Genomic DNA, 7807 nt, shown 5'->3' on the forward strand with positions numbered 1-7807 from the left:
ATTCTTGAAATTCCTAGTACTTCTAATGTAAATAAGAGAAATAATGCCCCCCCCTCTTTTCAGGCCCTTCTTCATTATGCATTAGCACTAAAGCAAAGAAGTTAACAGCCAATCTTATTTAAATGCCGTTTTAACACTTCCCCCCCTACTTTTCCCTCTTTTAAGAGATCCAAAGGAGGTTGTGCCCCTCTGCCATTTGGCCCTGGGGGAGAACTGGAGAGAAGCCATCCAAGGACACCAGTTGTAGGAAAAGCAGGAGCCAAAGCATCCCTTTGCACCTCTGGACATCCAGGGAACTTTCCACTGCTTTGACTGGATTTCCTGTGTCCTGTGCCAACTAGCCATTTGCTCCCACACACTCCCAATCCCTTTCAAAATTTCTTCACATAAGTTTCATTCCACACCTGTCCCCCTTACATTTTTCTCTCCTGACCTTGTCCCCATGCTCCCCTCTCCATGTCTTGTCTTATCTCTTCCTAAGTAAACTCACCACCAAAAAAAGTAGAACAAACAAAACAGTTAGTTGTGCTCTGATCACTGTGTCTGTATGAAATATTCCTTCCATACCTCCTGTTTCTGTCCAGACTGTAAGCTCTTTCAGGCAGGGACCTTCTGTTATTCTGCATTTTTACAGTGCCTAGTATGATGGGGGTGCATTCTTGGTTGGCTTTTAGGCACCGCCATAATACACATAATGAATAACAATAATTATAGATAACGATAGTAGAATGTTTTTAAAAGGTATTGATATCAAAGAAGGCCCCAGACTTGAAAAAGGGCACTTTGTGCCCAAACATTTGTCTACATCTCTCCCAACTATACAGTCGGTCCAATAAAAGATCATCAGTAAATCTTGCTTCTCACATATTTCCTGGACCACCACAGCTACAGCACTCTGACTCTACTACTTACAAAGATATGATTTTTGTAACTGACAGACAAACAGTCTGAGGATTGCATTAATCAAATTACCAGAGCTGTGATTGAGGCCTTACCCACATCTTTAGTATCAGATTGAGATGTCACCAATGAAGAACTTTAGGTTTGAACATCTCAACCTAACATCACAACCTAAACCCCTGCAACATCTCAACAAGACACTTGAATTTTTAATCTCTAAAGTGACTGTAAAAGTGAAACACTTTATTTCAGCTGCTCTACACCCAGCATAACTTTTCCTTAACACGAAAATGGAGCAACAGTGACTGTTCCTCCGACCTGCTAGTTGTTTTGCTACATACATGTGAATCTCACAGAATAGCCACACAGTATCCTAATGGGAAGCACAAAAGCAACATGAGCACAACTGGTCTCCTGGCATCTATAAATGTATAGATGCACAAAAAATGTATACTGCTATAACTCTACTGATGTAATTAAACCAGTACGCCCTCATCCAAACACAGGTGCAGTTTTAGTAGGATACAAGATAGGACTTATTCCCATATGGAAAGATGAAAAAAAACAAACAACTCAACTAGCCAAATTGCATCCAGACTAGCAGTTCTAATAATGTAACTAATTCAGTAATCACCCTTCTCCCCAGCTAAATAATTATAAAGGCAGAAACTCTATGCATATACAAGACTACAGTTATTTTCAAATGGTGCATACTACTGAGAAAGAGTGCATATGCAGGAACATATGTAGTCATACCTTCTTCCCTGATGTTACTGGCTCCCTGAAATAAAAAGGGGAAGAGAAAAATATACAGAAATAAAAGGGTGTCAGAACATTCTACTTGTAATCTCTTTTTATTTTGAAAAGTAGGAAACCATCCACAGGAGACCTTTCTTTCCTGGTCTGAAACCAGTTTATGATTTGAAAACCTCTTTATACAATGATCTAAGGCATGTTTATGCTTTTGAGGTTGATTATCAAATAGTTTCTGAAATATATGTATATCCCCCATCAAGGTAGAAATATCTTCAAACAACTCCAACAGCTTAGTTAATCATGACACCCCTTGTGACTCCACACTGGTTATATTTAACATATATTTCTTCCAGGTGTGCTGTAGATATAGCCCTCCCCTTAAAACAGATTCTAAGATTTTTGCCTCACAACCAATAATAAGGTAGGGAGCTCTAAACCCAAATGACTTTTTTTTTTATGGTAGAATCGTGTGTACCACTTTCAAACCCTTACATATTTTAAGAATAGCTATAAGAAAATATTAAGATTTAACTAATTACTTTGCTCCTTTCCGTTAACAACCACAAGTTCTGTCTTGATAGCCAAAAAAGTGTGGGTTTTTTTCAGTCATGATTAAATCAGTTTTGCTAGTGCTAACGCACAATTGCTTTGTCCTAACTAGAGTTTTAAAGGTGTTAATTAGATTGAGGTAGGTAATTCAATCTAAGATCACACATTTAAATCCAGTGTAGACCAGGCCTCTAAGTACATTTAGCTTTTTAATGGCTATTCCTGGTATCTATAGGTCTATACCCCTAGTGAAACTTCCTGTCATTTCTAGAAAACTGATCTGAGAGCCACATGCAGCTCTACCCTTTTCATCAGTAAATGCAGAAACAATGCAACTATTTTCCAACTATGTTTCATGATTTGAAAGAATTAATTATTTTAAAATGTGTAAGTGGGCATGCACACACTTCTTGAAACAGCTAGGGTAACAGAGCTGACCACCTTTCTAAGAGGATGCACTCAGCCCCACCTCTCTCCCAGGTGATGAGCCAGGTGACCAGGTATCACATGATAGCCCCAAAGCACGTTTTTCCTATAAGATGGAGCCTGTTTTGTTTAGTATGATAATGCTAGGGGCCAGGAAAAACTTGCCTAGCTGTCCTTGAAAGATGAAGCTGAAGAGGAGTGAAATCTAAAATGGCTCTAAAGAAAAAAGCTCTCTCTACCAGGTACAGGGAAAGGCCAGTCTGAGGTGAAAAAGACTTTAAGAGAGAGTCAGTATGCTGGGGAGGCTACAACATGAATTATTAAGTCTACATTACTGTTACTTTGTGTTAATAAACCAAGACAGCCCTCTCTCAAGAAGAGAATATGAAAATACTTCAGTTTAACAAGCTGTGCCTGGTGGACTGCAGAAGGGGGGAAAAGAGGTGTCAGCAGGCTCCAACGCTAGATGAGGTAAGGCCCCACTGTGCAATATGCAAAAAAAAAAAAAAAAAAAGTGGTGCTTAGTACCAGTATCTGCCATTCACCATTTGGAGACTGCCTAAGGACTTATCTGTACAAGCTTTTAAGAGTGTGATGTTGAGCTAAGCTTGTACTATTAACTTTTGCCAGCTTAGTTATGTCTCTTTGGAGTGAGTATAGGGACACGCGTTCCTCTACCAACTGATCTAGTGATATAAATATAGGCGAACCCCTTCCTGTGCAGAAACTGGCAACAGAATTCCTTTTGTGCCTCTTCCCTGGGGAGTCTGACAGTACTGCTATGCTGATATAGCATACCAGCAAAGCCTCTAGGATAAGCAAACTTTAGACTGGGTTAACTACTTTACTCTGACTAGTAAGTCTTAAAATATGGGTCAAATCATGGTAATTTAAGAACATGCTAAACTTGTTCAGCTACAACTCTTAATGTGATCAGTACAACTTGGAACAAAGAACAATTACTCTGATTTGACTTGAGGTTTACAAGATGTCAATTTGAGTTAACTATCTCTAAAGCACAGTCCAAAACAAGGCTAAACTTGCCTCTCTCGAATTGTTCTATGTCCCCAGCTACTGAGGAGATATGCCACACTCCCAAAGCACATGCTGTGGAGACCTAACTATTAAGACAGGGCAAACAGTTTTGGAATGAATACACCCTTACACTCCTTATGCCATGGCTTTGGGGACAAAATGGATAATTAGACGATAAAATGTATGTTGGAATACTGAATCAAATGAGAGGTACTAATTCACAGGGATTTTTTTTTCATTTTGGGGGACTTCTGAAGCCTACTTACAAGTGTACTGAACAATTGTTATGCAGGAACTCTCCTCCCCCCCCACCTCACAAGAAGCTTATTCTTAAATTACATTTATGAAATGTAAATGTTGTGAATTTAAAACTGTAGCAAAGTCCAAAACAGACCTGTGAATGATCTTGTACCACTACTTAATTGCCTACATTAGACATGATTATGGTAACATCTGGCACTGTTCCACAGTTCATTCTGCACTCTAACAGGCTTCGACTAAGGCATAACTTCCTGTTTGAGAAAGTTGGTATCCAATTGATGTGAAGCTGAGAGAGAGACTGACAGACTTCCTTTAGGCTATACAGCTTTGCTTGATTTCTTATCATTTCCATAGAAAGTGTAAGTTAGGACTCTGATATTTTTCTCTGGTAGGCCAAACATTCATATATAATACTTATTTTAAATACTGTTCAACTACCTACTCTAGTGATTCTCAACCAGGTATGTAAAGGCATATGGAAGTAAGTGACCATCCTTGCTCTTCCCCTTCTTTTGGGCAGAGGCAGAAGGATGAGAAATAATCTAGCAGGGTTGTACAGATTAGTGCTGAGATGTTGGGTGGCTCTGCACATGCTAACTTCCAAATGGTACTACCCTGGCTGAGATTGCAGGCAGCCTAACTACCACTACAGAGAGGCAGAGAGAATCAGCCCTGCACAAATGCAAAGAGGCTGTGAAAATCTGAGGGATAAGAAGACAGGGTCATAAGATCAAAAATGGTGAACTACTGTTCTATGGCACTTAGTAGGCTGGATTCTTAAGTCTAGTGCAACAGGTAGGCTATATATTACTATATATTGCCTTCAGTATTATTTTTAGCCAAGTGCTTAAGCTTAATATTGTTCACCAACAGATACACTGCTGCTTACCACAGGTTTAGTCATAGATCTTGGTATTTTACAAAGGAGGCTGAATCAATTACTGGTGAGGAGACTGTTAGCAAGAAAGTGACTTGCCCTAGTCATCCTGTGGGTTTTAGGCCGACTGGGAATACAGTTTTGGTGTCTTGCATCCTAACTTACTGTTTTAAAAATAGTCCTTGCCCCCTAATTGCATCTGTTCACATACAGAAGATAAGAAAGGAGAGGTGTGTGGGGTTGTTTTTGTTTTGTTGTTTTTGGGTGGGGGGGGGGGGTTGTTTGTTTAAGACTCTTTGGATCAAACTAACTGTTTAGTAACACTAACTTGGAAAACAATATTTCAACAGAAATATTCCATCTCTTCAAGTGATCACCGTATAGGATTTTGCTCTTAATCTTTCCACTATTAAAACTTTCTACCTGCAAATATAAAATGTATTAGTTTGTTTTAAAACTGTAAATAATGGTATCTGAAACTTAACACTCAATAGATTTACTGATTAGCTTGATCCATTTGAGTTCTACTTTGCATAAGAGTACTACATGCAGACGCATTAGTCTCTGCAATAGGAACTGCACTTTAGTGTAATAACATACAATATTTAAAATGCTTTGCAAGGTTAGACCTCCCAAAGATGAGATGAACTAGAATGTGTAGAGAGCTTGTCCGTCCTCCACTGCATAAGAGCAACAAGTCTCTTCCATCCTAAATTGTAATTTGCAATGAGATACTTGTGCCACTCTAACATAGAAGAAGAAAAGTAAACTCCAAATGTTGCTTCTTCAGAAGATGCATCTGCAAGTGCCAGCTGCTACCGAGTGAAGCAAGAACTTGGCTCACACTTAGTCCTTTACTTCCTAGGTGGATAACAGGTCGTACTGATTGCCCTACCTCCTTAATACTAATGAATCAGAAGGAGTAGAGTAAAATGCTGGGGGGGAGGGGGAGGAGTGGGAGGAAAAGAAGGGGAAAATGGGAATATGGAACTCAGAGGAGACAGCTTTGGGATAACTTTTCATAAAGTACAAGTTAAGGTCCTATTTGTATTGACTCTTGTACTTGGGGCCTGACAGGGAGCAAAATGTAAAAACAATAAACATGCAGGCAGTAGGTGGTTAGGGACAGGCCAAAGAATGAGCAGACTGAGGGCTAGGGAACAGCTCAAATCCCATGAAGCAGTAAAGTTGAGTTTAGATTATAATACTAGTTTGTTTGTAATCGCTAATATTTTAATACACTGCTAGAAGACAAACTCTGATTTCCACATGCCCCTTCCTCCCCCCCCCCCCTCCCCCCCCCCCCCCCCCCCAAAAAAAAAAAAAAAAGGGTAAGTAACCATACCTAACATCCCTTTTAAGTGCCAGGAAACAAGCTCAAATCTGTTTGCCATTACTAGACATAATTGGTGCTACCAAAAAGCACTGCCCTACTAATGGGATAGCTTTGGGGCAGAGATTTTTGTTTTCCTCACCATATGGAAACTGAGACCAAGATACCTTGGGTTTAGAACACCAGCCAAAATGGGGCAAATAGTGCACTTCTATTAAATCACTAGATGGGTCCTAAAGTGTGCCACAACCAATTTCTAGCTAGATGACAGGTCACTTATATGGCTGAGGATAAGTAAAAACCAAAGTAACCAGTTATCTGCTGCTCTGCACCACAAACAGACCGCTCTACAAACTGGCTATTCCTGAAAACCTCAGACAATCCAAAGGCACTGTTCAGAAAATACTCAAGTCTATATAAGTGTGTATGACATCACTTTAAAAAAAAAATATAAGTATGTTATGTGACAAAAAAGTTCTAGGTAGAGACAAAATTCAATCATCCTTAATTGGGATTCTCCTTTTTCTTCCTCTTAACTTGAAGAGCTATTTGAATAAGAGTTTAATGCTCTTTCAAGGTAACTAATTACAACAGCTAGTGCTCAAACCCTTTTTGTTTCATCTTTTGCTGTTACTCCACCTGTACATGGTTGGTTTGTTTTTCCTCGTTACAAAGGCATGTTGTGGTGGTCTTCCCCTGCACTGTGCACCCCCTCCCAACAGCTTCATGTAAAAATACTTGTTTTACTCCTACAAGTCAGAGTAGCAGGATAATCTCCAATTTTAATATTTGCTTGTTTTCACTAAACAATAGATCAAGCAAAGACAAACACCTATGGACATCATTTAAAAAAAAAAACCTACCATGGAGGGGGGAATATATAATGAAAGATGCTGCAAGGCTGAAGAGTATATTTGAATTAGCATTATTAAAAAGGGAACTGAGAACATTAGTCAGCTTGCCTACCTGCCAATAAGCAATAGTTTCTCTTGTCATGTCATTTTGGAGAATATGGGGGTTGGAGGTCCCTCCCAGCCCCACTTCTCTATGAACAGAAGAAGACCTCTTTCATAGCGACGCTGCTTCTCCCCTTAGGCTGAGCGTAGGTTTCAAGATGGAAAGTAGTCATCACTTTGCACGTGCATTTTTAAGATTAAAAAATAAATTACAACGCTACTTTCTGAATCCCCTTAACTTAAACAAAAAACAAAAAAAAAGTCTAATAATTTGATGCTAAGCCTCACAACACTGCTGTAGGGTAGAGGGGGAAATAACTACAAAGTGAAATGTAGTCGTTTTTCGGCCCCTATCCTGAGGCCGGTGGGAAAAGGATTAAGTTTCAACCACAATACCACACTATATATTTTGAGGCGGGTGAAATAAGTGAAGAATGACTTATGTAATCTGCATGAATTTGGCCCGGACTGGGGAGCTGCCTTGCAAGGAGCGTTTACGGCATCTCGAGTATCTACAGGTAGGCAAGACACGGAGGTCGGGCGTGCTCTCGGCGTTTCTAACCGTCCAACTTGAAAGCACAATTGTAACTGGGGGGGGGGGTCGATGATCTTTGGGGAAAAGATGCCGGTTTTACAGACGTAAACACAGCAGCATGCAGCAGGGTGCCCAGACCACAAGAATAAAACACAGGCTGCAGTAAGTGTCCCCCCCCC

The 7807-nt window shown here is 39.9% G+C and overlaps 1 protein-coding gene across 2 annotated transcripts in view; it reads right to left on the minus strand.

The window, feature by feature from the left end:
• The window catches only part of CTDSPL2 (CTD small phosphatase like 2), a 55019-nt gene extending 47366 nt beyond the window's left edge, over window positions 1–7653 (minus strand). The window contains exon 1 of one of the 2 annotated variants that reach the window (XM_006036689.3): window positions 7104–7653. The gene's annotated coding sequence lies outside the window, so the exon portion shown is untranslated. Of the gene's footprint in view, window positions 1–1656; window positions 1805–7103 lie in introns of those variants that run through there. The other variant, XM_006036690.3, reaches the window with a different exon arrangement.
• Between the last annotated feature and the right edge of the window lie 154 nt (window positions 7654–7807).

Source organism: Alligator sinensis, unplaced genomic scaffold (genome assembly GCF_000455745.1).
Source record: "Alligator sinensis unplaced genomic scaffold, ASM45574v1 scaffold997_1, whole genome shotgun sequence".
NCBI classification, from domain to species: domain Eukaryota; kingdom Metazoa; phylum Chordata; order Crocodylia; family Alligatoridae; genus Alligator; species Alligator sinensis.